We start from the raw sequence: 26,056 nt of genomic DNA, 5'->3' as shown, positions 1-26,056 counted from the left end.
TTTACATGAACAACCCAGGATACTCTCCTCGCCACAAAAACTCAAGTACATCTACACAATGCGCGTGGATCTGCATTGTCTCCCTATCGAGGCCAGAATCAAATTCAAGCAGGGATTCTTAGCCTTCAAAGCAATCCATGCAAAAGCCACATCCTACTTGACCCATCTTCTCAAGACATGAGGTGGTTTGAGGAACTTGGGAAGCAAAGAAAACTATCTCCTAGAAGCACCATTATTCAGAACCTTTCACAATCTACATCATTCCTTCTCCAGACCAGACTCATCCTTCTAGAACTCCTTGGCCACAGACATCACAGCAGTCCCAACCCGACTTCCAATGACTATAAAATATTCACTTGTTCAAGCTATACCTGACCCACTTACTCCAGCAGCTCGATCTAATCATGCCACTGTCTGATTTGTCGATCAAGTAATCAATATTCCCAACTTCCCCACTCTCATCCCTAGACCCTCTACCAGAATTTACCTTCTTCCCCCCTTCCTGCTACCAGTCTACAATTCCATCTGCAAATCTTCCTTTCTCTCCATCTTACTCCCTTCTCCCACGCTATTCCTCTTCCTCACCGCCAGAACCAGTTATATTAAACCTTGTCAAGAGCATGGTTTCTATGCATATTCAGTTTTATGTAGACCTAGTGTCACATTATTTAATTGCATAGCCTAGGTACTCCTTAGACGATATGCCCTATGAAAATCTGTGAAATAAATTAATAAGTGTGGAAGGATGTGGATTCAAAATGGAGGTGTAAAATAATTAATTTACAAGAGAAGGCTGATTTTCCACTTAGCGACTGTAGAATCCAACAGCGGGGGACAGAAATGGCATGCCTTTTCAATTGCTATTTAATTTGATAAAACTGGACTCCGTTTGAAACAAAAAGCACAAAGAAACAGATGCATCTATTTCAATGTTGAAAAGATGACTATAGAGCAGGGTTCTCCAAAGTCTATCTTGCACGGCCGGATCAAAGCCAGATTTTGAGCATATCCCCATTTAGATAAATGTAGTTATCGTAAAAATCTTCCAAGGATTCGGCCCTCTATGACCTACTTTGGAGAACACTGCCATAGAGGAAATCTGTAACAGGGTAAACTTCAGCCCCATACTATAACAGACCACCATAATGATCATGTTTCCCCTCCACAAAATACTTCTGGCTAGTCTTAAAATGGAGCAAACTGGGGGAGGGAGAGAGAAAGAGGATAGTACTACCACCCCACTTCACAAAAAGAGCGCTGTTGTGGTTTGTAGGATTTTAAGGTTTTGAACACTGAAGTGAGACTATGGCGAGGGTTCTGGATGGCGTATGGCAAGGCCAAGTAGAGTCCATCTATTTGCGACAATGTGGAGCTTGATGGTCATCTATAATATGCAGAGACCGACCTAGGTGCAGAGTAGGGGCAATTGACGGATGAATATATGCCAAGAAAGAAGCTCATCAGAAAGTAGGAAAACAGTACAGGGTGACAATACCTCCCTGAAATTGGTCAGCAATGGATATTAGGTGAGCTAGTCATTGTTCTCTTCTTTCGGTCAGCAAAAAACTAAACAATGCTATCCTGCAGCAGTAAGTAGTGTGTGCAAGTTCCATGTGTTAAGCACTGAACTTAATCTCGATAGTGAATTAAAAAGACTGCTGGTGTTGGTTGCATACTTGGTTCACCCACTTTACATGCAGGCAAGCAGCAGTCAGCAGGTGTAGAAAGGCAAAAGTATTAGCAGTATTTGCCAAAGTCATATGGCAGAAGTACACAGAACAAGCCGTTTAAGGTCAAGCTTCTGAGAATATCTTGGGGGCAGTATTTCCATTGATGTTCATACGGCCCATAACAGGATTAACCCCATACAACTAAAGTCTTTCCAACACAAAAGGCATTACATGTTACATCACATCCCTTGCCCACAAGGTAAGCAACGACCTCATTTCAGTCTTCTCAGGTTCTGCAAGGTTCATACGGCCCATAACAGGATTAACCCCATACAACTAAAGTCTTTCCAACACAAAAGGCATTACATGTTACATCACATCCCTTGCCCACAAGGTAAGCAACGACCTCATTTCAGTCTTCTCAGGTTCTGCAAGTAATTTGTAACTGGAGTTTAAAAGCACAGGTTGAATAGTTGAGGCTTAACTGCTCCTCTTTATGCAGAGGCACGCCAACCCTAAGAAGGTCGGTCATCTTCTAAATTGGCACAATCAATTTATAAAATGACTGAAAATAGCGCCTCAATAATTTAATATGTATGGTGGTTAAGCTGCATAATGTTGATAAATATAAATGATCAAGCTTAAGTAAGGACTAGGAACCCACAAGAAATTTAAAGATGCAGCACACCAAATACAATAGATAAGAGTGGCACTCAAAGATCTCCGAAGTGAGCAAATAACCCCCGAAGACAACCGTCTCCATTTGCATTCTGTTTATGTATTTAATGAAAAAAAATTAGAATACAACTGATGAGAATCCAAACTTTTATGAAAGACAACATTTCAAGTCCAAGGTGAATGGAAAAATGGGGAAACATCAGATAACCAGCATCAAAGCCAGGCCTGGAAAGAATTTTAAAATGAAATGCACAAAAAAGCCCAACAAATCATAAAAAAAAAAATGGAGGAAATAGGAAGACCGTGTTTTCTTTTTTAAAACCGGAAAGCAAGGAAGAAAATGAAGTAGAATTGAAAATAACCAATATTATCAAAGGGGGAGGGGAGTCTTAAGTAGTTGTACACCAGGATGGAGTCAGAGGGCCTTAGGACCTACTCTAACCCGGCCAATAACTACCTGATCTGACGATGATATTTAGAATTATACCCACACTCCTGAGAATTGCCTCTCCTCCAGAAGTCACAGTCCCTGTTTTTCCTAGCTGCTCTAACAGGCTCTCAGAGAGCCCAGCCTAAGTAGTTTGGAATTACTTTATGGTATAGCAACAGTGGTTAACAAGTTGGATGATCCACCATTGCTATATCATAGCAGTGAACTACTAGATTTAGAATCTAGTCATTCACACTGATGGCTTTTTATGAGAGTGATGCATACCTTTGCTCTGGTGGTGGTGAAATTCATAAAAGGGTTTCTTAGGTGGAGTGTTTTTTTATGGGAATAACCTTAATGTCATTATTTGGGACTGGTTTTCATTAGCCCTTTGTATTTTCTAATAAGAGTATATAGCTGTAACGTTATAAGAAACATATCTACAAGGATTTTTTTGTGACAAAGCTCTGCCATTTTTATCCCACTGAAATGGATTGTTTTGAATGTCTGGATTGGAGGGCACACAAATGAGCATATAGAAATCTTTAGCAGATTTTATTGACAGTACACATAATTTGTATACGCCAATACTAATTTTAGGAATTGTGGAGAGTTCCATGGTAATTTTGACCTGTAGAAAATGCTGATCTTTTGATGGTATCTGTTGAACTATGCATGAGGGAAAACGGTTTCCTCACATGACTTCCTCATAGAACTTATGAAAGGTGCTGCAGAAGCTAAAATGAGAACACGTTTACTAAAAATACACAAATATGTTCTACAGCCATGTGAGAAAAAAAGGCTGACATGCTGAATAAAATATGTACTTCCAACAGCAGCAGCAGCAGGCTGTCAGTTGATTCCCCATGTTGTTCTGCAAATCCACCACAAGGAATCAACAATGAGCAAGAGCACTAGTATTATATATTCACAACAAATCTGAGGGATACCAGAATTCCATTATGCAACAATCAAAGCTGTAGAATTAAAAGAACTTTCTAAAGGAGGAGACTGCAGTACATGAACAGAATAAGAGGTTTCATTTGGTCATTGAAATTATGCATAGTGCTCTAGATAGCTTAGAGGAGGACTTGTTGTCTATACATTTTCAAATATCTGACTCGTTGATGTCAAAAATAAAGTCTGGTATGCTGAGTGAAATATGCACTACAAACAGGACCCTCGGTGGACTCACCAGGTGCAACTGCAACTTCGCCACAGAGCTCTAAGAAAACAAAATAGAGTGCTTACATTCAGGCTCGAACAATCCACTCACCAACTGGCATTGGCCAGCAAGATTTATTCAGGACAAGCTACTTTTAGCCACTACTCACCCTTGAAAATACTCTAACTTCAGGAAGACAAACTGACTCTTAACCTCCGTCTCTAAAGCAGAGCAAATGTGACAACATCAGATTTAAAGGCATCATTATTGCTGATAAAGTGAAAGAGCAATAAAAATGCCATTCAATCTTGTTATCTTGTGGCATTTGCTGGCTTTCAGAGACAGAGGTTAAAAGTCAGCTTATCTTATTACATTTATTTTTCTTTCTGTGACTTAGGTTAGAGGATTTTATAAAGTGAATTGTGCGAAAATTGAACTGTGCAAAGAATGTTAAATGAAAGGCTTTTTCCTAACACAACACTGAAATAGCTAAGTGAACTTTCAAAAATATTGCACTAGTTATGAAGATCCACTTCTGTAATTCTGTGGTGAAAAAAATATTTTTATAGTATCAAAACAAATTAGAATACTTTATTGGTGATGTGCAAAATTTCAATATTTTTGCTGAAACCCAATTTCGAAAAATTGTATATGCGAAAAATTGTATATGCGCTATTATCAGTAAAACTACATGTTAGGGGGAAAGATTTGTGGCCATTTTTTCAATGGAGAATACGCGATCTGTAAATGACAATGCACTACCACATCATGCTTTGGTAATATATTTATGAAAAGTGAGTTTTTAACATGAAATGGGAAATATTTCAGCTCCTGTTCAGATGATAATGCTATTAGTGGACTAAGAGGCAAGCCAGGAATCATGTGTACCCGATTTATGGGCTTGATTCTGGTTATACATGGAAAAAAACATTTAGTCTAGTAAATGGTTTTGTTGTACAGCAGAAATAGTAAACTTACATATTGGAAGGTACTCTCTTATGTGATAATAAAGAAAAAGGCATCTCAAGACAAAATATTTGCCTAGGATCGCACAATTTGAGACCAGTTCACGGGTCCGGTACTTTACAGTTAGGTCAAGTAGATTAATATTAAAGTTACTAGACCTGCAGGTCTAGTAACATTTATATGATTTTCTTAGCCCGGTTACATCCTGTATTCAGGACAAAAGTGAGGCACTCCTGAACCTCATTTTGTTGGAACCGGAACTGGTGAATTTAAAGAGTTCACTCTGGAGAATCCTAAAGTAAATGCACATTGAGGTGTTAATGCAGATATGAAACACACGGTTTAAAATAACAGTAGAGCGAGAATATGTTTTTAATCATTTGAGGCATAATATAGCTTTAAAGTCACTAAAGTAGCTAAAGGGAAATCTCTACCAAAGTCCAGCATACCTTTCCAAAGTTGTGTACTCGGGCTACCTATATTTATAAACACGTCCACAATTTTGAAATAGTAAAATTTTGGTGCACATTTAAGATTTGTTGAATCTTCCATTTACAGGAGTCTTTGAGAGGTGCAAGAAACTATTTAGAGACCTATTTTATATTAAAAAATTAATTGATTAGTGTTCAGCTTGGTAGTAAAAGCACTCAAAGGGCCAGATGTACGACCCTAGTAAATTGTTCTCTGGGACCACTGACTGCCCTTAAAAAATATTTTCACATTCATTTGCGAAGAGGTCCCCTGGGGACCCCTTTCCATTTGCGATTGCATTACCACCTACTTTTTAAAAACAATATTTTATTTTGACATTTTCCAGTACATAACCAATCAAGAACAAGTCAGAAGTTCATCAATGGGCTTACAAAGTACAAGTTCGCAGCACAGCAATACATACTAGTCAGCAATGGGCAGGAGCATATTTGAGACCGCATTAGAATCACATCATAATTAACAGAAGGACAAGTTAAAGTAAAATACAATAATCATCAGTCATGGCAAGCAAATAAGAGGTCAATGGGCACCAGATATCACGAGGTTTAGAGGCGTAGGGAGTTCCTCAGCATAGCAAGTAAGCTGGTCACGGCAGTACACCAAATCATGTAGCCACTGTTTATGTTATTTCATACCAATCTTCTTCGGATAACGGGTCAGGGAGAATTGCACTCCATTTTGCCAGTGATGCCGCTCCTGTAAATGATCCATCTCTCTGCGAGGTGTGGTATAAACGGGTGATAAGGCGTGATTTCGTTTGAGTAGCGTATATGAGGTGCAATGCATCCAGTGTCGCTGGTGCCCTTGGAAATTGTGGGTACAATGTACCTATTGCTGCCCACAGTCTAGCGTAAATAAAGATACTCATTGCAGCATTGCCTCCCTCCCCTATAAACTCTTCGGCACATATAAAGTCCCCAGCTGGAAACATCCCCCATCGTGTGCACCCCTCTCATGAAGAACTTGAGGCGCAATGGTTTCACCAGATACAGAAATGGAAGAGTGATGCAAAAGCGGCATATTCGGCGCGTAGAGCGGTAGTTTCTGTGCTCTCTACCCGAGTTCCTGTCAAGCACCGACAGTGCATTGCACCATATCCATTTCTCCCTTCTCAATTACCACGTACTTCAAGTAGGTGGTACTTTGAGTGTGTTTTGCGACCGCAATTGGGGTCACAAAACATTTATACATGGCTCATGACTTGCTATTCGGAAAGAAACGCCGCTTCTTAATAGCGAATCGCGAAACCTATTTTCAGGGTCGCTAATTGATGAACGACACGCAAAATAGGTTTTGTACATGGGCCCAAGGTCTTTAATGTGCACACAGGGGTCTAAAATCCGGTTGTGCATGCTAAAAACCGTCGTACATCTGGCCTCAAATGCGTTACTGTTTGGACTTTTTTTTTCTCATTTCCTCTTAAATGAGCCTCCTATTTTAAAAACACATTGCAAACTCTCGTGGACTACAACATTTTCCCAACTCAGAAAAATTTAATTATGTAATATAAATTAATACAAAGAAATGTTTTGGGAGACTCGGCTATTCTAGGAACTTGTAGCAACAGACAAATATTTTCATGAACATATTCTGCCTTCTGCACAGGAATGTGAATGATTCTAAAACAGTCTTCTCCTACAACAGGTCACTCCGTGTAGGCACAGTTTGGGTAGGAGGTCAAAATTAGAATTCTGTATTATACCTTTGATGTTCACAGACAGCGAAATTAATATCTCATATACACTATTATTTATTGCCCTTTTTGATCAATGTGTTGTGCGATACACATTTTAGTATTTTTCACTTTTCTTTTCAGATTTCTTTTGAGATACTTATACATGTAAAGACATAAGGCTCTGGTAAAGTGAAGTGTTTTTGAGAAACAGTCATGATATGGGATACAAGCATAGAGCTAAACTGAAAACCCTCTTCAAGAAACAGCTAAATACATGCTTCTTCTTGTCTTTGGTTTGCTCCTTTATTTATTACACCGCAAAGAGAAGATCTTCTACTAGAGTGCTGCTCTATGGAGGCTAAATCATTGATTAGAACTCTATTGTGCATCTTCTCCACCTCCACGACGATAGGGATTCTTTCCCCAGTAATCTAGGGAGTAAGCCTCACCTCTCCTGGCACCAGCTCAGGGATAGGAGGCCCCGCTCTGTCCGTCGGTACCTCTAGCCTCGTCCTGAGACTTGGGGGTAGAGGGGTAGAGGGCTAGAGGGGTACCTCTAGCCTCAGGACGAGGCTAGAGGTACCGACGGACAGAGCGGGGCCTCCTATCCCTGAGCTGGTGCCAGGAGAGGTGAGGCTTACTCCCTAGATTACTGGGGAAAGAATCCCTTGAAAACATCTCTCACTACTGGACTGTGAGTACTTGTGGCCTGCAGAACCTTTGCCAGATTAAACACTAGGTAATGTTTGGTACCTATTTGATTATGTTTCATTTTTGAATCACTTCAAGAGATCACGTTTTCATATATTATTTTTGCAGGAGTGTAAAAACTAAGTTTTGGTCCTGATGAAAGCCAAGCAGGGGAGCTGCCCCTGATTACAGCAGAAACATGTCGACCACTTTATCACCTTCTTAGGGTAGTTATTATATTGCACTGCCTTACACTTCAGTTTTAATCTTGACCCCATGGTTCATTCCCCAATAAATTTTCCCTTGAACATGATAGTCAATTTTACTTCACTATTTTCTACACTGCAAATTTCCTTTTCTTTACTTTGAGCCCTCACACCACCTTACCTACTATAAACTGGAGGTCGGATCCGCCTGGGCGGTCCTGGATGATTGGAGAGCAAACACACAATTCATCAGGTGTGTCTCCTCATCGGCACCAGGACCCCAATACTAATCCCAGATGACGAGACTCCGCCACATGGGTGGGCCGATGGGATTCATTTCCACTGTTTTGCACCTTCGTTTCTAACTTTCTTGCATTCTTTTCTACTCATAGAGATCAGTCTTCCGCAGAGACCCCATTAAGCCTTCTTCTTAATGAATTATGAAAATCTCTGACCAGGGACCGAGCAGTGTACCCCATTTCAATAGCAAGGGTGTTGCTTCCATAAACCTTTTTAGGGCACTCTCTATCTTCTTATCCACAGAATTTGTTGCAAATTTTTTAAATTTACTGAGGCTCTACCATTCAAAGTAGGTAACATGGAATCAATCAACAAAGCATGTGATAACGCAACTTCCACATTCTCCAGCATTTATATATTTCGGAGGAATCTTCATATTGTTGCATACTCCGAATCTTTCAACTTTTGCAGAAATAGCAAATTGATCTTTTCTCATAGAGGAAGAGAAGGCCCTGAAGTTCTGTCCCATTGAAAAAACAAGACACTAATGAAATCTTTCAGTACTCAGAGGAAAGACCAGATTTTGATGGAGATAATCCAGGATCTACTATACGGTTTTCTTTTGTGTCCATTTTTCTCCACTGAATGACATTCCTCTTGTGAAGAAGCTGAACATGGGGGCTCATCCTTTAGTATATGCCTTTTACTCCCATCCCACCTTAAAGCCTTTTCAGTCACCAGGGCCTTAGATACAACTTCATCAACCAATTGCTGCAATATAGTGATATCAAATCTTAACACCGACTGGAGTGGAGCAGAAGGAAGAGAGTCTAGGTCCACTTCTCCCTTCGCGATTATCTGACTCAAGGGACCATTCATCCTTGAGTCAGATGATCAAGGAGGGAGAAGTCGTCCTTAATCTTACCTTGAGCAAATATTTTCCTTCCATTATGAAAAAAAGACAAAATACCAGATGAAAGGAGCTTAAATTGTGAATCCAATCAAACCTTTTCACAGACTAGCTCCAGAAGACAAATACCTGTTGGCTGAAAACCATCAATATCACAACCGAAAGAACTTTTTCCTGGTTACATTTCCTTGAAGTAGTAAAGGCACATTACCTGCAAATGTGGTATCCCTTGAGAGACCTCTTTTTTCGAACAGTGGCTCATTGCTTACCATTTATTTGCTCGAATTCTATGTCAATCTCATTTGCATGCTTGTTATTGGTCAGTTGTTGTAGGTGATCTCTTTGTGTGATTGATTGTTCCTCCGCTGGATATGGATGCAATACTTGTGTCCTTGCACTGCTCAATTTTTAAGTGTTAATTTTTTCATTGTATTGAAGCACACTACAAGAGTGCTTTTTTCAGTTGTCTCCTCGTGTTACTCTTCCCCACCGGCCCTCGGCTGACCGTCTCCTTGCCCCCAGCCCTTCTCAACCACCCTCTGTTGTTCAAGTTTCCCTCCACCCACCCACCCTCCCTCCCTCCCTCCCTCTGTCGTTGTCCCACCATCTAGCCACCCCCCGCCTCCCCATCTGCCCTTTATCGCTCCGTTGTCTATGTTGCCCCCTCCAGCCACTTCATGCTTCATCGTACGTGTCGAGCCCAGACCCGCCTTCCCTCCACTGTGTGTTCCTCAAATTCACACTTCCTTGGTTTTACATACTGCCCCCCCAACCACCCATAACAAAAGAAAATGCTATTACACATCGCTGGCCGAATCATACTGCTTTCTCCCCAACCCTCTCCGCTGCCTATGTTGACCTCCATCCATACTTCTTGTAGGCACTCTCCATCATGTGCCTATGCTTATTTTTTTACTTTACTCACTGTAATCCTGCAGGGAGTCCCCATCATGCATTCTTTCAACCCACTCTGTACCGAAGATGCATCTAACCTGCCACAAGGGGGATCACCTTAATCCTATCACACAATCTCAGCCAGGCTTAGACGCCAACTCCACCACTAAACCATGAGCTTGACTCGCAGTGCCGCTGTGAAGAAACATAGCAGGGCTTTGCCAGTTCTGAAAAGAAAACAGAATCTTTAAGAAAGCCCCAAATCATAGAGGCAGGTATATCGGGGCTGTGGGAGGGGAGAACCGTCACCTTTATGTCTGTTTATATTCCAACAGGCCTGCAAACTGATACTTTTCGTGATCTGGGTGCAATTTTCCTTACTCTGCCCATGGGCCTATTAGTGATGGGTGGGAACTTTAATGCGGTGCTAGATGGGGAGGTAGATAGACACCCAGCCTGAACTTTGAGGCAGTCCCAGAGGTGGATTCCCGACTTCCTAGAAACAACAGGGCTAACTGATGGTTGGAGAATGAGAAATCCAGGCGAGATACACACACACACACACACAGCCCCACACACACACACACACACACACAGCCCCACACACACACACACACACACAGCCCCACACACACACACACAGCCCCACACACACACACAGCCCCCCACACACACACACAGCCCCACACACACACACACATCCCCACACACACACACACACATCCCCACACACACACACACATCCCCACACACACACACATCCCCACACACACACACACAGCCCCACACACACACACACAGCCCCACACACACACAGCCCCACACACACACACACAGCCCCACACACACACAGCCCCACACACACACACAGCCCCCCACACACACACACAGCCCCCCACACACACACACAGCCCCCCACACACACACACAGCCCCCCCCACACACACACAGCCCCACACACACACACAGCCCCACACACACACACACAGCCCCACACACACACACACAGCCCCACACACACACACACAGCCCCACACACACAGCCCCACACACACAGCCACACACACACACACACACACACACACAGCCCCACACACACACCAGAATAGATTATGTGTTGGTATTGGCGGCTCAGGTAGCAACGGTCCTTGAAGTTCGGCATTTAGGTAGGGGAATCTCTGACCATTCGCCAATTTGGCTCCGGATCGAGATTGACCAACATGACGTAGAAGAATAGCCGCCATAAATGCATGTCACCTAAGGGACCCCGCAACCAAGAAAGAAATCACCGCGTGCACAGAGAGGTACTTTCACGAGAATGCAGAGTCTGTCGATTCGGCTCTGACACTGTGGGAGGCGTACAAGACGGTTGTCCAAGGAGAGGAGTTGTCTTTAATCGCAGGGGAAAAAGCAAAAGTCGGGCAGAAGTGGCCTGAGTCGAAGCGGAGGTAACTAGGATGAAGACTGAGGTTTCCAAGGATGTGACCCCTGAGGATACACACTGGTTGTGGCTCCTTTAGGATAAATACAGGAATATAGATGGAGATAGGGCCAAATCACAGCACGCAGACACCCAAAGCAGGATATACGAAAACGGGGATAGGGCAGGCAAACTGATAGCGTGGCTCGAGAGGGGAGAGTGGGCATCAAGGCTAGTGCCGGAATTGCGGAAAGGTAACTCCGGAAGGATAACTGACCAGCAACTTATAGCTAATGAATTCTCGGAATATTATGGTGAAGTGTATACCTCCACGGAGGGATTCACTGAGGCAGAAAACACAGCCATGATACACGATATTCGTATGCCCATACTATCAGAGGATGACAAGAAATATCTTGATTCCCCTCTCACAAATGATGAAGTGGCGCAAGCCACTAGGGGAGTGCATTCCGGGAAGGCCACTGGCCCAAACGGGATCCCTGTAGAACTGTGCAAACTGAGTGCGAACAGGCTAGCTCCGTGCTATGTTTGTTGAGAGTAAAGAGGGGGGTCAGCTCCCCACCGATCAGCGGGTAGCTAATATCGTCGTTATTCATAAACCGGGGAAGCCCAAGTCGCACTGCTCGTCCTACAGGCCCATTTCGCTGCTCAATGCGGAGCCTAAAATTCTGGCGAAAATCCTGGCGATGAGATTGGCCAAAGTCATTACCGCCCTGATTCACCCAGACCAGTCTGGCTTTATGCCGCGTCGGAACACGGCCCTCAACCTGCGGAGGCTACACAGGATATTGGGAGGTGCCCCAAAGATTCAGGAGCCAGCGGTGTTGGTGTCTCTGGATTCCACCTTGGCCTTTGACAGGGTTGAGTGGTCCTACTTATTTGCAGTTTTGGGGAAGATGGGCTTCAGCCCTGAATTCATCATCAACTGGGTCCGTCTCCTATATGCAGACCCCCCTCGCCAGGGTGGTGGTGAATAACCGGAAGTCCGCTGACTTTTCTCTGGGCAGGGGGGCGAGACAGGGGTGTCCCCTGTCCCCACTTATTTGCCCTGGCACTTGAGACGTTGGCGGCGTGGGTCCGATGGGACCGATTGATCAGAGGGCTGCGTTGGACACTGGAGTGGGAGGATACATTTTCACTTTACGCCGACCACATTCTGCTATACCTCACCACTCCTAGGGAATCCCTGATCTGCTTTCTTGACGTGCTTGCTATATTTGGGAGATACTCCAGTTTGGCGATTAACTGGTCTAAGTCAGTGCTCTTTGTCCTTTGGGGAGATCCCCCGATGGTCCAGAGTTTCTGCTCGATAAAGATTGAGCCGGTGGCGTTCCGATACCTCTGAGTTCATGTGACGTTGGACCCACGGTTGCGATATGCAAACAACTTAGACCCCCCACTGAACCGGATCAGGAGGGACGTGTTGAGATGGAAAGCGCTACCGCTCTCTCTTGGGTAGGGCGGTGCTCTTCAAGATGATGGCCCTCCCCCTGATTCCTGTATGTGCTTCAGAAAGCAATGTGCCCGGCGCCTTCGTCTTAATTTAGGGAAATTGAGGCCCTTCAACTACAGCTTCTTTGGGAGCGCTAACCACGCATTGCCTTCTCTAAACTCTCCCTTCCCTGGTATGATGGTGGAATTGGCTTGCCAGATCTGCGGAAGTACTATTGGGCCTCCCAGCTAGCAGCAGTGAACCACACCATCTATGGGTCTCCCGGTGACCCCGGGTATGTTATGGACCGCCTGCTGATGCCGGGGGGAGACTTCACTAGGGCGTTATATGCCAGGGTCAGACGATTTCCCCCTCGTTGGACCATCGGCTCATGCAGTGCGTGTCTGGCACGCAGCTAAATGACATCTTAAATGGGATGGGAAGCTCACACTGGCCACCCCACTATGGAACTCTGAGAAGCTGGGCAGCCTGTGGAAAACAAAGGGATTTGATAAATGGGATCTCATCTGGATTACGCAGATCAGGGATGTCTGGGGGAAGGAAGCAATTCTTACATTCGGTGCCCTTCAAGGAAAGTACCATCTACGGGAGAGTGAGCATTATTGCTACCTACAGGTCCGGCATGCTCGGTTTACTCATGTCCCCAGAGGCACTACACTCCCAGAAGCTTCCCCTTTGGAGGATCGAGTGTTAGACGGTCATCTCCCGGAAAAGACCATTTCATTAATATATAAAAAAACTCATCAATAAAATGGAGGACCCGCTGGTAATTATTAGGGCACAATGGGGCGCCGATGGCTTGGAATTAGATGATGAGGACTGGAGGGAGGCAGTCTCCTCACCGAAGGTAGTGGCTATTCAGATGAGTCTCAGTTTAGTCCAGTTAAAGATCCTACATAGGTCATACGTCACGGGCCCCATTTGGTGCACATGTGTCGGTAGGAGAGTGGGGAGTGTCGGAGGGGGTGCGGGGAGCTTGGAACCTTCATGCATATATTGTGGCACTGTGCAGCGATACAGGTCTATGACTATTGGAGTAAAATTCATGGTAAGATGCTAGAGTTGCTGGGGGTGGAGATGACAAAGGAGGCTCGAAGATGTGTTTTAAATGTCTGGAAACCCACAGACCTGAGTGTGAATGAGAGACAGTGGGCGACCCTGGCGTGTATGATTGCCAAGCGTAACATTGCCCAGTTGTGGGGTGCTGGTCAACCACCCCGGGTCGAGAAGTGGATGGAGGACCTGGATTGGTGCATGTACAGGGAGAGGTTGGTATACGTTGCTAGGGGCTGTCCCGCGAAGTGGGGGAAGGTTTGGGGAGCCTGGAATAAGTATTGTGGTGATATTTGTGCTCCTCCAGTTGTTCAGGACGAAGCGGTAGCGCAGGAGTCCACGTGAACCCTAAATGTTATTCTGTATGTATTGTGCTATGGTATGGAAAAGTATATAAGACAAATGTGAAGCGATGTATGTCACCTGATGTTTTCTTTTGTGGTTTTGTTCATTATTTTTTTTTTTTTTTAAAAAAAGCCCCAAATTCTCTGTAAGCCTCCTCAATACAAGAGGCAATAAAGCAGATCAACAAAATGAATAAAGCACCTTGTTCTCCGCAAAATATTGGTTTGTGTATAAAAAGGATAAAAAAACTTAAATAAAGTCAATATGATCTAAATAGGAATAGCAGCCTACATGGCTCATCTCTAAGCAAGGCAAAAAAAAAAAAAAAAAGGATTTCTTCAAGGCGACCAACACTTGTATCCACCTATGGCAAGGCAGGGGAAGAGGTATGTTGTGAGAAATAAGGTAGGGGGGTGTCACTCTGGGGATGCAGTCCCACCACATAGTAGTAAAGACTGGAAAAAGAAAGTGGAGGTAAAGTATGTTTCACTACAGCACTGCTTTATGAGCTACTGGTATTGTTGCATGAAGGTCAGACAGAGGCTGCAGGAGTCTTTTAATGAAGCGAGGCAAACATTTCACAACCTTTTTAAAAAGACCTCTCAGAGGTTTTTCTATAGGAAAATGAATTTGGTTATAAAATAAAATACAATTCCCAGTCCTTTAAATAACGAATATTTACAGGTGCCTTTTTCATTTTGTTTACTGGTTCAGATTTTCTTCTTAAAACATGCATGGGATACTGGTGATAAGGAGGTAGCCTGGGCAAGTGCTTTGTCTGGATTACACATTGTATGCATTAGAGTCCTTGTCGCCATGGTTAAAGATATGCAGCTGTGTAAGAAGAGGGCTTCCAGGATAACACTTAACTCTAGAACATGAGTTGGAGCATTTTTTTTTACAGTGGAAAGTTACTAATAGGATTCTCTAACTTAATTGCTACAAGAGATTAACCCTTGATTGGGTGATTAAAAAGAAATCATAAGGTTCTATTTGTACCAGGATGCAGCTGTGGGGACTTCGGGCTGTGTTGACAGCTGCTAAATGCAATGGAGGGGTGAAGCGTGAAGATGGGTGGCTCGTTCATTACATGCAGGCCTCTCTCCTTTGAAGAAGCCCCGACATTTAGTTAAAATACGCTAAGAAACAATAAAAGGAGCATGTGAAACTTCCGACAGCTTTCCCAAAATGCTGAAGGAGGCTACTTTAAAAGGAAATTGAAGTACTTGCCCCTTTCATGTGTGGCAGTGAAGGATATTTTGGACGCGAGTGCTCTGAGCCAAACTTCCATTCTTACATACCTTACTCACATCATGCTCAGTGAGATGTACCCGTACCACTCGGAGGTTGGAGTGTCCTAGTCTAAAGGGACTCAAGTACAATTACTTTACCAGACCTGGTCATTCTGAGCAAAATACTGAAATTCGAGAGAACCTTGTTAATAGACTGTTAACTGTACACGTAGGTTTCTTATTGAAGGCCAGCCTTTGTGTAGTGTAAATGAATTTAGCTATCTGGCAGTAATTTTTAACTCTTCATGCTCCAGGCAGTCCCAGCTAACTAGTTCCTGCCTTAAGCTCAGTAGATCTGCGGAAACACTTTTTAATCTCCCCAGATCCAAGAACAACGGGACCATCTCACCCCTTTTAATGTGTTCAATGTCCAGTGTGTCCTGGCAGACACGTATGGGGTAGGAATTTGGGGTTATTTTGATAGGTCCTGAGAGTCGACAGTGCAGATTAGATTACCAAATTGTCGACTTGCTAAGGAGGTGGGCCAGAGACACCGGCAACGCGAGCAGCAAGCAGTGTTGCTCGCAGCTGTATTCGTGGTCAGGGGAGCCTCACTGTAGCAGCCCTTGCTGCAGTGGCCCTCACCTCAAAGCCACTGCGGCGCCACTGATAGCTCCACAGAAAGCCTACTGAAAAAGGCCAGCTTCTGTCCGCAGTTGCACCTGTGAGCTTCGCTGAAACCACGAGTCCCATGAGACGTTGCAATAGCATTTGTGAGCCCGGCGTGTTGGACAGCAGGGGAGGTGATAAATAGCGAAACTGTGGCAGCGGTGGCAGTCAGGTTACGGTGACGAGACAGAGGCTGTAATTGGAGAGACAAGATATGTAGGTGAGCAACCCAATATACCCCTGCGGGCTCGGGCAATACTGGTTATAAGAAAGAGGCCAGCAAGGGATTTTGTTCAATTGCTATTTGTCAGAATTATTAGGACCTGTTGTGAAAGTCAAGGTTCTTAGAACTGTTATTAATCAGTCGCTGTAATGAATCATTAACTTCAGGCAAAAGAGTCATAAAAGATCAATAAGTACAGTGTTACCACACTAACACAGTAAATAAATGCAAAGACCAGGATTTTATGTTGTCTGAAGATTATTATTTGTTTTCAAGACAAAGGATATTTTAAAAAAAGAAGAAAACATTTTTATAAAATAGGGTACATAAACAGATATTGGTTAGAGATTCAAGGTATAGGTTGTTTCTTCCTTTGATCTATCTAAACAAAAAGTCCAGACTGAATCTTAATCAAAGACGCGCCGGACCGCAAACAAATTTGTTTGTGGTCCGGCGCACCTTTGATTAAGATTCCTTCGTTCATCGTCGCGAAAACCGAATGGTCGTCCTCTCACTGATCAGCAAATATTGGATACTTTGTTGAAACATTTGAAATCACTTCAGCCCAAGATACGAGTAACTCTGGCATAAAAGGATTAATCTCTTTGCCGTCAAACACCAAAATCATTGGAATTGCTGTTGTCTTTTTGAACAGAGAGAGGATTTATCTGTACTCGAGTAAAAAGGGTCATCTACTGTATGTAGAATTTCTTTGTCCTGACGATGGTCTTATGAAAATTCCTTAAAAGACCGAAACGTCGACTATTTAGTCCAACTCTGCACATGATTCATTGCATCATCTCTGATTTTCTTCTGATTTTAGTTGAAATCATTGTGTTATTTTGTATTAGCAGTCTGGACTTTTTGTTTAGATAGATCAAAGGAAGAAACAACCTATACCTTGAATATCTAACCAATATCTGTTTATGTACCCTATTTTATAAAAATGTTTTCTTCTTTTTTATAAATATCCTTTGTCTTGAAAACAAATAATAATCTTCAGACAAAGTAATTGGAGAGTGGCAGAAGCGCTAAGACCTAAACAAACTTTGCATAATACTTTAGCAGACAGAGCGAGCTGTGGGGTGATAAGTCCTAAAAGAGGTTTGTGCAATATCTAGTCTGTCAGTGAGGGTGCTCTGGTGGTGTTCCGGGGGTTGTGGAAGCGGTCCAGCTAGGTCTGGGTGTGACTTGCAATCTAGGGTAATTTACCGTCTCTTCCGGTCAACCTGTCATAAAACCAGCCTTTTGCTTCTTTAACATACTACAATATCTGAAAGGCTGCAAGTTGGAGGACCGGCAAGAGGTTTTCTCCTTAGCTGCTGGGTGAGTCCTGGTGCTGGAGAATGGAGGCAACCAGGTGGTGCAACTGTCTGCCAAACTTGCTTTGTAACCCTGAAGCGTGCTCGTGCCACTTTCCTGTAGAGTCATCATGGAAACAGCAACTAGGGAAGGTGGGGTGGCACTGAGCAGAGTATCCAGAGCACGGGGTGAACCAGTGGCTCTAGCAACTAAATCAGAGCCTAACTCTGCAGAAGCGGCCTGGCTCGGATTGGCAGCAGCCTGCAGGCCCTAGACAACGCACTCCTTTTTCTACAACGATTCTCCTTGGTATTACATCTTTTGCTTCTTTTCTCACCTACTATTTGCTTCATTGATTTAATCATCCTCAAACAGCTTTGGTTAGTATTATGACCGCAAAAAAACTCAGATCTGGCAGATCTCTCTCTTCCAGATTGTATCAGAAAAACTATATCTAAACCCATTAAGAAACAAAGAAATGCACCCAGTAGCTTTAAAATGGAGCAGAATAATATCAGCATACTTCCAAAAACTACCATCTCAGTACAGTCGGTGCAGTTGAGGATGAATGTTAAGATGCAACCCGTAGAGTAACAGCAGACGGTGCCAATACAGGCTGTGTGAGTGCTGAGGGCTCTACTTAGTCAGTTGATGAGTCCCGCTGCAGGGGAAAATACATCCTTAAGGGAAAGCTCTCCAGGATGTACCATTATAGCAGCACTACAGGCTTCACAGGCCTCTACTGTATTGGACCATACATTGCTGGACATTTCACCTTTCAAAACAAATGAGGAGGTAGTGAACACAGGTGTGGAACTATTGTTTGATGCGCCCAAGCAGCCGGGAAAAGTAATTGGAAAGGTTTTCTAGGACCCAAAGTCTCACAGCTTCTGCCTATCAAACATTTCAGTGTCTCCCAATTTCTTTTTGAACCCACCCATTAACATCCCAGCGGATTATGCGTGTTTTTCTAACTCACTGACAAATCTTTAGTATGTCTTGTCATCTATTTTGTCTCTACTAGAGAACGTCACTGATAACTATGATCATACTTTAAATATTCTGCCAGTGATACTTAAAAGAATTACCTTTAAAACCAGTTGGTGATAGCAGCTCGATGAGTGCTAAAAGTTGTGTCCCAAGTTGTAGGGAGTTGGCTGTTCAAGTGTGGAGTTCAGAGTTTGAAATTAAAACAAAGGTTAACAACTGTGAAACGTCGGTTGAACTATCCCAGCTGGTATCAATTTTTAGCCCCTTCACTGCTTCTGTCGGCCAACGGCCGTCGCGAGCACTACCTCCCTAGTGTTGTGCACGTCCATTGGCCGACGCGGCCCCGCCCACTTGATCAAAGTGCCGCACTGCAGCGGAATTTTCGCTGCGGTTAAGCGGCTAAAGAAGAAGATCATTCTGGGTCCCCAGTAGGGGGGAGAAATTCCCAGGTCCAGCTAGGGATACTAAGAAAAGTAGTAACGTTTTTCGAATAATTAAAAATGTTGACAAGGGTAAAAAGTCAGTTAACATTGAGGAACCTATTTCTAAGACAATATATGAAAGAGAATAAGAAAAATTTGAAGGTTAATAAAAGAAAAGAGAAAGAAGAAGAAGACCTTGTTAGGCAACCATTTGCAGTAGACGGTTTTGTTAAGGCCCTGTGTAGTTGGAGCTGGAAGGTCTCATCTGGCTTTGCTAAAACATAGGCCATGGCTGCACTAACTAAGAATATAAGGGACGTTTATAAAACAGTTGGGGTTAATAAGAAATGCCTATTTAAAAGTATTCGGATAGAGCTTACAAAAATAGCTTGGAAAGACAGGGAGAACATATGGACGAAAGCAATTGTCTCCCTGACATCGGAAAGTATGAAGGGTTTTTGTTACATAGTAAATGGAGTGCTGGGGGCAGTCAAAAATATTGTAGCAGTGCCGGTCCCAGAAGAAACATGGGTGAGTTATATGATGGGAACTGCTTAAAATTAAATAAATGAACGTTGGAGGATTAAGGAATGCACAGGTTGGGGTCTTAAACACAGGAAGGTGGAAAGCCAGCTGGCTCAGTTAGTAGAGCATATCAAATACATCATAAAAGGCCTAAAAGGCTCTAGGGCCCAGGGTCCTGTTGGCCTTTCCTCTGACATAATTAAACTCAACCCAAGTCTATGGGCTCAAGCCCGGGCCCCGGTATTTGGAGAAATAATCAGCGGTCAGGAGATACTGGGAACCTGGAAAGGTAGTATTATGGACCAGCTGTATAAAAAGGAGGAGCAGGCCTCCTGTCAAGCTACCTGCTGTAATTCCCGAGTAGGGTGTCCCTGAAATATATCCTGGGGTCGCTAGAAGACTTGGTAGGTAATGCTAATTTCCTACCTAAGGTCCAAATGGGTTTTCGTAAAGGCTATTGAACAATGGATGGATGTTTAATAAAAAATATGCCTTTAATAAGAACCAACCTCTGTATGTGTCATACGTCAATCAGATTGTCAAAAGTGTTTGACACTATAAATGGGCCTTTACTTTGGGAGAAGATCAGAAAATGGAAGTGCCCTTCAAGTTTATTAAAGTTGATTATCCAACTACATGAAGGCTCATTGTCCAGGGTTGAACTAGGTGGTAACGGAGCCCTGTCAAGAAAAATTGCCAACTTTAATGGATTGAGTCAGGGGTGTATGAAGACCCCGCTCTTGTTATGCATATACATTGCAGATGCCATGGTACGATTAAACTGGGCTCGATCCTTTCCACCAAAACTAGGTAACAAGGCCATCTCAGTAATGTATTACACCAAAGACACGGTTTTGCTGGATCTTTTGCCGGTTGGTCTTCAGAGGCAATTAGATGTTTTTTCAGAATATTGTACAGCGAGCGATCTGAAAATAGATGCGGCTAAAACCAAGCTAATGGTCTTTTGAAAAGGATGGGTTCAGAATAAAAAGTGCAGGTGGTGGCTATATGGCGTCACAGTAGAAGTGGGAAAGGAAGATTGATATCTTGGTCTTCTTTTTAGATTTATCCTCAACTTTAGGCTTCATATTGATTTCATGAATATGGTAAGGCTATTTGCAGGTGCTTTATACAGGTTGGATTTAGCACTGGGCCATAAATCCATTGAAGTTCTCAAAGACTTAAAATGCCAAAATTGTTAATCTGCTATTGTACGGCTATAGGTTTCTGCCAGTTAAATATCCGAGGAGGGCGCAGACGATCAAAATGAATATCTGGAAAAAAGGGCTTGGCCTGCAAAGAGGATCCATAAAATGTGCCCAAAGCTTAAGACTGGGACTTACTAGCGTACAATTTAAATACAAACAGCGGCTCTCTAATTATTGGTTTAGTCTTCTTAAAGCTAAAGAGAACTCCTTAAGGCAAATAATAACATCCTTCCGGCAGAAAAAGTCTGTAGCTCAGCAGAAACAAACATATGTAATAGAGATTATTTGTATCATCTAAAGAAGTCAAATTACAGGGGGGCATATTCAGCCTTACCTGCGGGATATAAAAAGCGGTTATACAAGGAGGTGGGCCCTGAAGGTTAGGCTGGGGCAGGCCCCAGCATTTATAAGATAGAAGTTGGCTACACAGGCAGGGCAGTTGGCTAGACAGGTAGAGGCAGAAACAGTGAAATGTCCTTTTTGCCAAATTTCATCATTACACTTTGTGCATTTACTTATTCTTTGCTCATGCTTTGGCAACAGTAGACAAATGTTGCTGCTATAGGTATTTATAATGCTACAGATTCGACACACAAGTGAGCTAATAACAGTAATCTCAAGGTGCGATTATATATAATTGTGCTATGTGGTAGGGAAATTTGTGTCTGTTGTTGATGAATGGTCAACAGAGATGAGTGGCTCACGGAATTAGAGGTAGAGAAAGAATATTGAGGCTTGTTGATGTAATAAAATTGGGGATCTGCTGTAATGCCAAGTAAACCGTGGTTAACCCCCCCCCCCCCCTGCTAAGATTTTATTTTTGCACAAATATAATTGTATGCTGTACAGCCATGGTTTTTATCCTGTATAAAAGGAATTGTATTTTGCATAAGGTCATTGCCTATCTTGTAAAAAATATAAATTGACTTTTCCACCACTGTAGCTCTATTTTGCACAAAAGGAACTGTATTTTGCACAACGATAAGGTTTCTTTTTTTTATAAATATATGTTTAATACATCTTTTTGTGATACTGGTTGAGCTTGAATTGGGAGCTGGATAGATTTTATTGGTTTACTGTTGTGGCTTGTTTCTGTTTAAAAAGAACTGGACTCTGAATCATGATAGTTGAAACATGTTGAAACGTGTTACTTATCGCACTTTTAAAAATCATAGTCTAAGTAGTAGCTGAAACCTAGTACTTTTGGATCTTAGTATATCTTTTTATGAGAAGTGGGTGGTGCTTAAATAGTGTTTTTAAAGTAAAAATGTATATGTTTTTATGATGATCAGAGTTCTACTCTAAGCAGTATGTTGTGTTTTAATTAGGATTTGTATGCGTTGTGATGTTTGTATTGCCCGAATAGCATGACATCGAATAGTTTATAAAATCAATCAAAAAGAAAATGTGCTCCCCTCTCCAACTTGAGGAAAACAGTATATGCCGGAGGTTGTTACAACTTCCTCAGACTGCCTCGAGCGATACCAGCAATATATTGAGGATGGGGTGAACTTGGCGTCACTGTAGTTGTGAATAAGTGTCTGGGTTAACCCCCAAGCGAGCCTTTGTAGAGACATCATTACGGATTGTCTCGGCCTGGACAAAGGATACATCATTCCATGCTGGAATTATATTGCTAAAACATTACACGCATTGGGGTTGGCTGTTTTATTCACATCCCCTTTGAACATTAAGGCGGGAAGATAAAGTGTGAGGCAAACGGATGTTTCTTTAGTTTAGTGAAGAAAGAAGGCTGCAAACCGATTGAACGTTAAGCACTGTGTGGACCTTCTACAGGATTTTTGCCACGGTTGAGCCGGTTTTCTACCTTTCTCTAGACCTCACACACTGGGAGAGGTCCATCCATTTCTGTTTTAGAGCTGCACCGGTTTGGAGGCTTCTGTGTTTCAGCAGATAAACTGGGATTTTAGGGGGGCTCAGTCTCACCATGCCCCTACAATGGTATTGCTGAGCAGTCAGTGTTACATTTTATGTTTTTTGCAACTATTTTAGTAACTAAGGGCCCGATTATGATGGTAGTCGAACTTTCGTCCAACCGACATCCTGTAGGTAATGGCATCACCTAGTAGCTGTCGGCAGTCCCGCTACTGGTATTAGGATGCCATTACCTTCAAGGCTCTAGTGTATTTTCTGTATTTCGTTGTGTATTTCGTTGTGTGCTGCAGCACAAGCAATAATGCAAAAAAAAAAAAAAACACATTTTGAATATCCCTGCACTAGGCAGGCCCAGGGGGAAAGGAGGTCCGCTACAGGACCCCAAGTCACTTTCAGCCTGCCTTTTCATGGTGGGTTAGCCACCATGAAACAGCTGGTCAAAAGGGACATTGTAATCCCTATGTCAGTGCTTGAGCAGGCACCACCACTATTGTGGGGATTGCAACCCCTCCGACGGTCTGTAGGGCTCAAGGAGCCAGTCGGATCCATGGCGGTTGGTCTCTCCGCCCGCCTTCCATACGTCCACCATCATAAAGCAGCGGACGGTCAAGCAGGGTTCAATGCCTGTGAGATCTCCACCGATAGCCTGACGGTGGCAGTCCCACCGCCATCATAAAAAGGCCCTAAGGGACAGAGGTATTTCCTGAAATCTTTTAAACATACTGGGACACTGTAGGTGTAAAGAACCCCTGTACCCTCTTATGGCCACAGTCAGAGCGAGAAAATCTATGGAGGGGTTATTATTTGTCATGTTTTTGGTTTAAAATTCACTGGTTCTATTTTACCTTTCAATCTAAGTGTATTTTGAAGTGTATGTATGCTGCTCTTTCCTCTTCGTATTCTATTTATTTAATCAAGTGCATTAGACCCTCACTTAGAAATTCTTTATGTATGCCCCTTCCCCTCACTGTGCACTTTATAGGATTGCTGCTTTTTATTGGGAAATTTACTTAGGCCATTTTCCCACATTAATACAGTTGTGGCTTAACATAATGTACCATGTATGTATGATTTAATTCTGCTGTCTATCATTATTGTTTTTATTATTTCATTCTTTTACTACAATTTTAATGCTTTTTCTTTTACCTTTTTATGGCCATGATTAGCTGAAAAAAAGAGTCTATGAATGGACTATGAACTTTTGCTGGCCAATAAGTACCTTGGAACCTAAGAGGTGGTTGTTAAGTTTAGCCCCACTTCCAATAAATGGCCGATTGAATTATAAACCTCTGTGCCAAGTATAGCATGAGAATAAAAAGGAGAGCAAATTAATTGGCTATAATCACAGACATCGAAAATGGAATTCTTGTTTAAAGCTATGTAAAAGTTGATCTCTGCAGAAAAATTACATATATTGAATTGAGTGACTCAAAGGGACATAGGCCCACGCTGTAACATTGTAGCCAACTATCAGGATTATCTCTGAAAGGCAAAAAGACTTAGAGAAGAGTCACCTATAAAAAGGCCAGATGGGGTGGGAAAGGGCAAACCAGATGGCGTTTACTTCTGAAAGTCTAAAAGAGCTGTTTAAGAAGGGGGCGTGGCCGAGATGGCGGCTTGAACGGACGTGTCCTGCAGTGGCTCCCTTCCCGAACCCCGGTAATCTCAAATAATTTATTCTTGGCCCCTGTGAGCAGCAACTTTGGTCGGAGACCCGTGAGGTACCCGAGACCGCCCTTGCCTGTTCCTAGGGTAGTTTGAAAGAAAGCCTGGTGAACGGCTCCCGGCGGCGGGAGATCCTGAGGCGGGCCGCGGCCGCGGCCGGTCGGCGAGTAGAGTGCAGAGTCCCTCCGGGACAGACACCCGCGGCGTCGGAGAGTCTCGACTGACCCCTCCGCAGGTGCGAGATTGCGGGGTGAGACGCCGAGACCCGCCGCTACTCGCCTGCGGGCGATCCCTGCCCGAGTCTCTGCGGAGCAGGCGAGAGGCGCTAATTGAGGCCCCGGCTTGGGCCTAAGCAACCGGCGTCGGAGCGCCACCCAGAAGCAGACCAGCAGGGAGGAGCGGACGGAGAGGCACCTCGACGTCGGCGAAGCAACGGGACCAGATCGCCCCCTCCGTGGGTACATGAACAAGAGGCAAGACGTCGGGATCCCGCCGCTGCCCAGCTGACAGTGATCCAGGCACAGAGGCATTGCAGTGCGGGCAGGAGGCGCCACTCGGGGCCCCAGCTTGGGCCTAGACCGACGGAGGCAGCGCACACCTCCCGAGAGCGGGACCGGAGGTGAGGAGCACGCGGGGTGGCACCCCACACCAGTGACTGGGGTGGGTGGGGGGGGGGGCAGAGAACCGAGCCCCCGGCGGGATCCACAGCCAAGCAGGGCCGCGAAGGCTCGGCAGCTGCGGGGCCACGAGGCGCAAGTGGGCCCAGGCGCTGCCGTATGCCAGAGAGGCCTAATAGCGACCAGGCCCTAGCGTCCACACACTGGATCCCTGGGAGGGCCCTGCAGACACGGCGTACCGAGTCCGGAAGCAGCTAGACCCCCCCGAGGGGCAGACAACAGGCCCCCGGTGCCTGGCACGCCTCGGAGGCCTAGAGGTGCTGAACCCCCGCACATAGAGAGCCTGGAGCTGGGCCACGTGGGCCCCTGGCGGTGATTGCGGCATTAGCTCCGGCCACAGCACTGGCCCCGGCGGGAGCCTACACAATCGGAGGCAGAGGACAGGCCGGCGAGGCATTCGGAGCGCCGCGGGACCTGCTACGGTCGCGCTCCCAGGGGGCCCCCATCGGGTGAAGGTCAGCGACAGCGAGAGGCAAGCACAGAGCCCCACGGAGTTCTGAGGAGGAGACTCAGGGGCCTATCCGAGCGCCCGGGGGATGGAGTTCTTGGGGCAGCGCAGCCACCCCCGCCATGGCCGCATCGAATCGTAGGGGGGGCCGCACCATCCCCGAAATGCTAGCGAAGAACATATCCAAAGGGGAAAAGAGTCCTGACAAACCATCGCCATCCTCTCTGCCTAAAATCCAGGCCCGGGACGAGGGTGAGGCCCCAGCGACCAAATCTTTTATGGAGGCCCTCTTCACCTCACTCAAGGAGGGCATCCAGACTCTTAAGCAGGAGATGGCTGGGGCTACAAGGAGCTTCGCCAGGACATAGACGACATTGGGGAGCGAGTTGCAGAGGTGGAAAACACCGGGCTAACTAGGAGCGAGGAGGTCCATGTTTTACAGCAGGAAATCGTCAGGCTCCACGAACAGCAAATGGATCTGCAGGCACACA

At 44.4% G+C, this 26,056-nt stretch overlaps 1 protein-coding gene across 2 annotated transcripts in view; it reads right to left on the bottom strand.

Moving 5' to 3' along the window:
- MCFD2 (multiple coagulation factor deficiency 2, ER cargo receptor complex subunit) overlaps positions 1–26,056 on the bottom strand; it is a 109,687-nt gene that overhangs the window by 73,434 nt on the left and 10,197 nt on the right. The gene's annotated exons all lie outside the window — the stretch shown is intronic.

This window comes from Lissotriton vulgaris, chromosome 6, assembly GCF_964263255.1.
Source record: "Lissotriton vulgaris chromosome 6, aLisVul1.2, whole genome shotgun sequence".
In the NCBI taxonomy this organism is placed as follows: domain Eukaryota; kingdom Metazoa; phylum Chordata; class Amphibia; order Caudata; family Salamandridae; genus Lissotriton; species Lissotriton vulgaris.
Note: the sequence above shows the minus strand (reverse complement) of the source record. Positions and strands in the feature narration are given on the sequence as shown.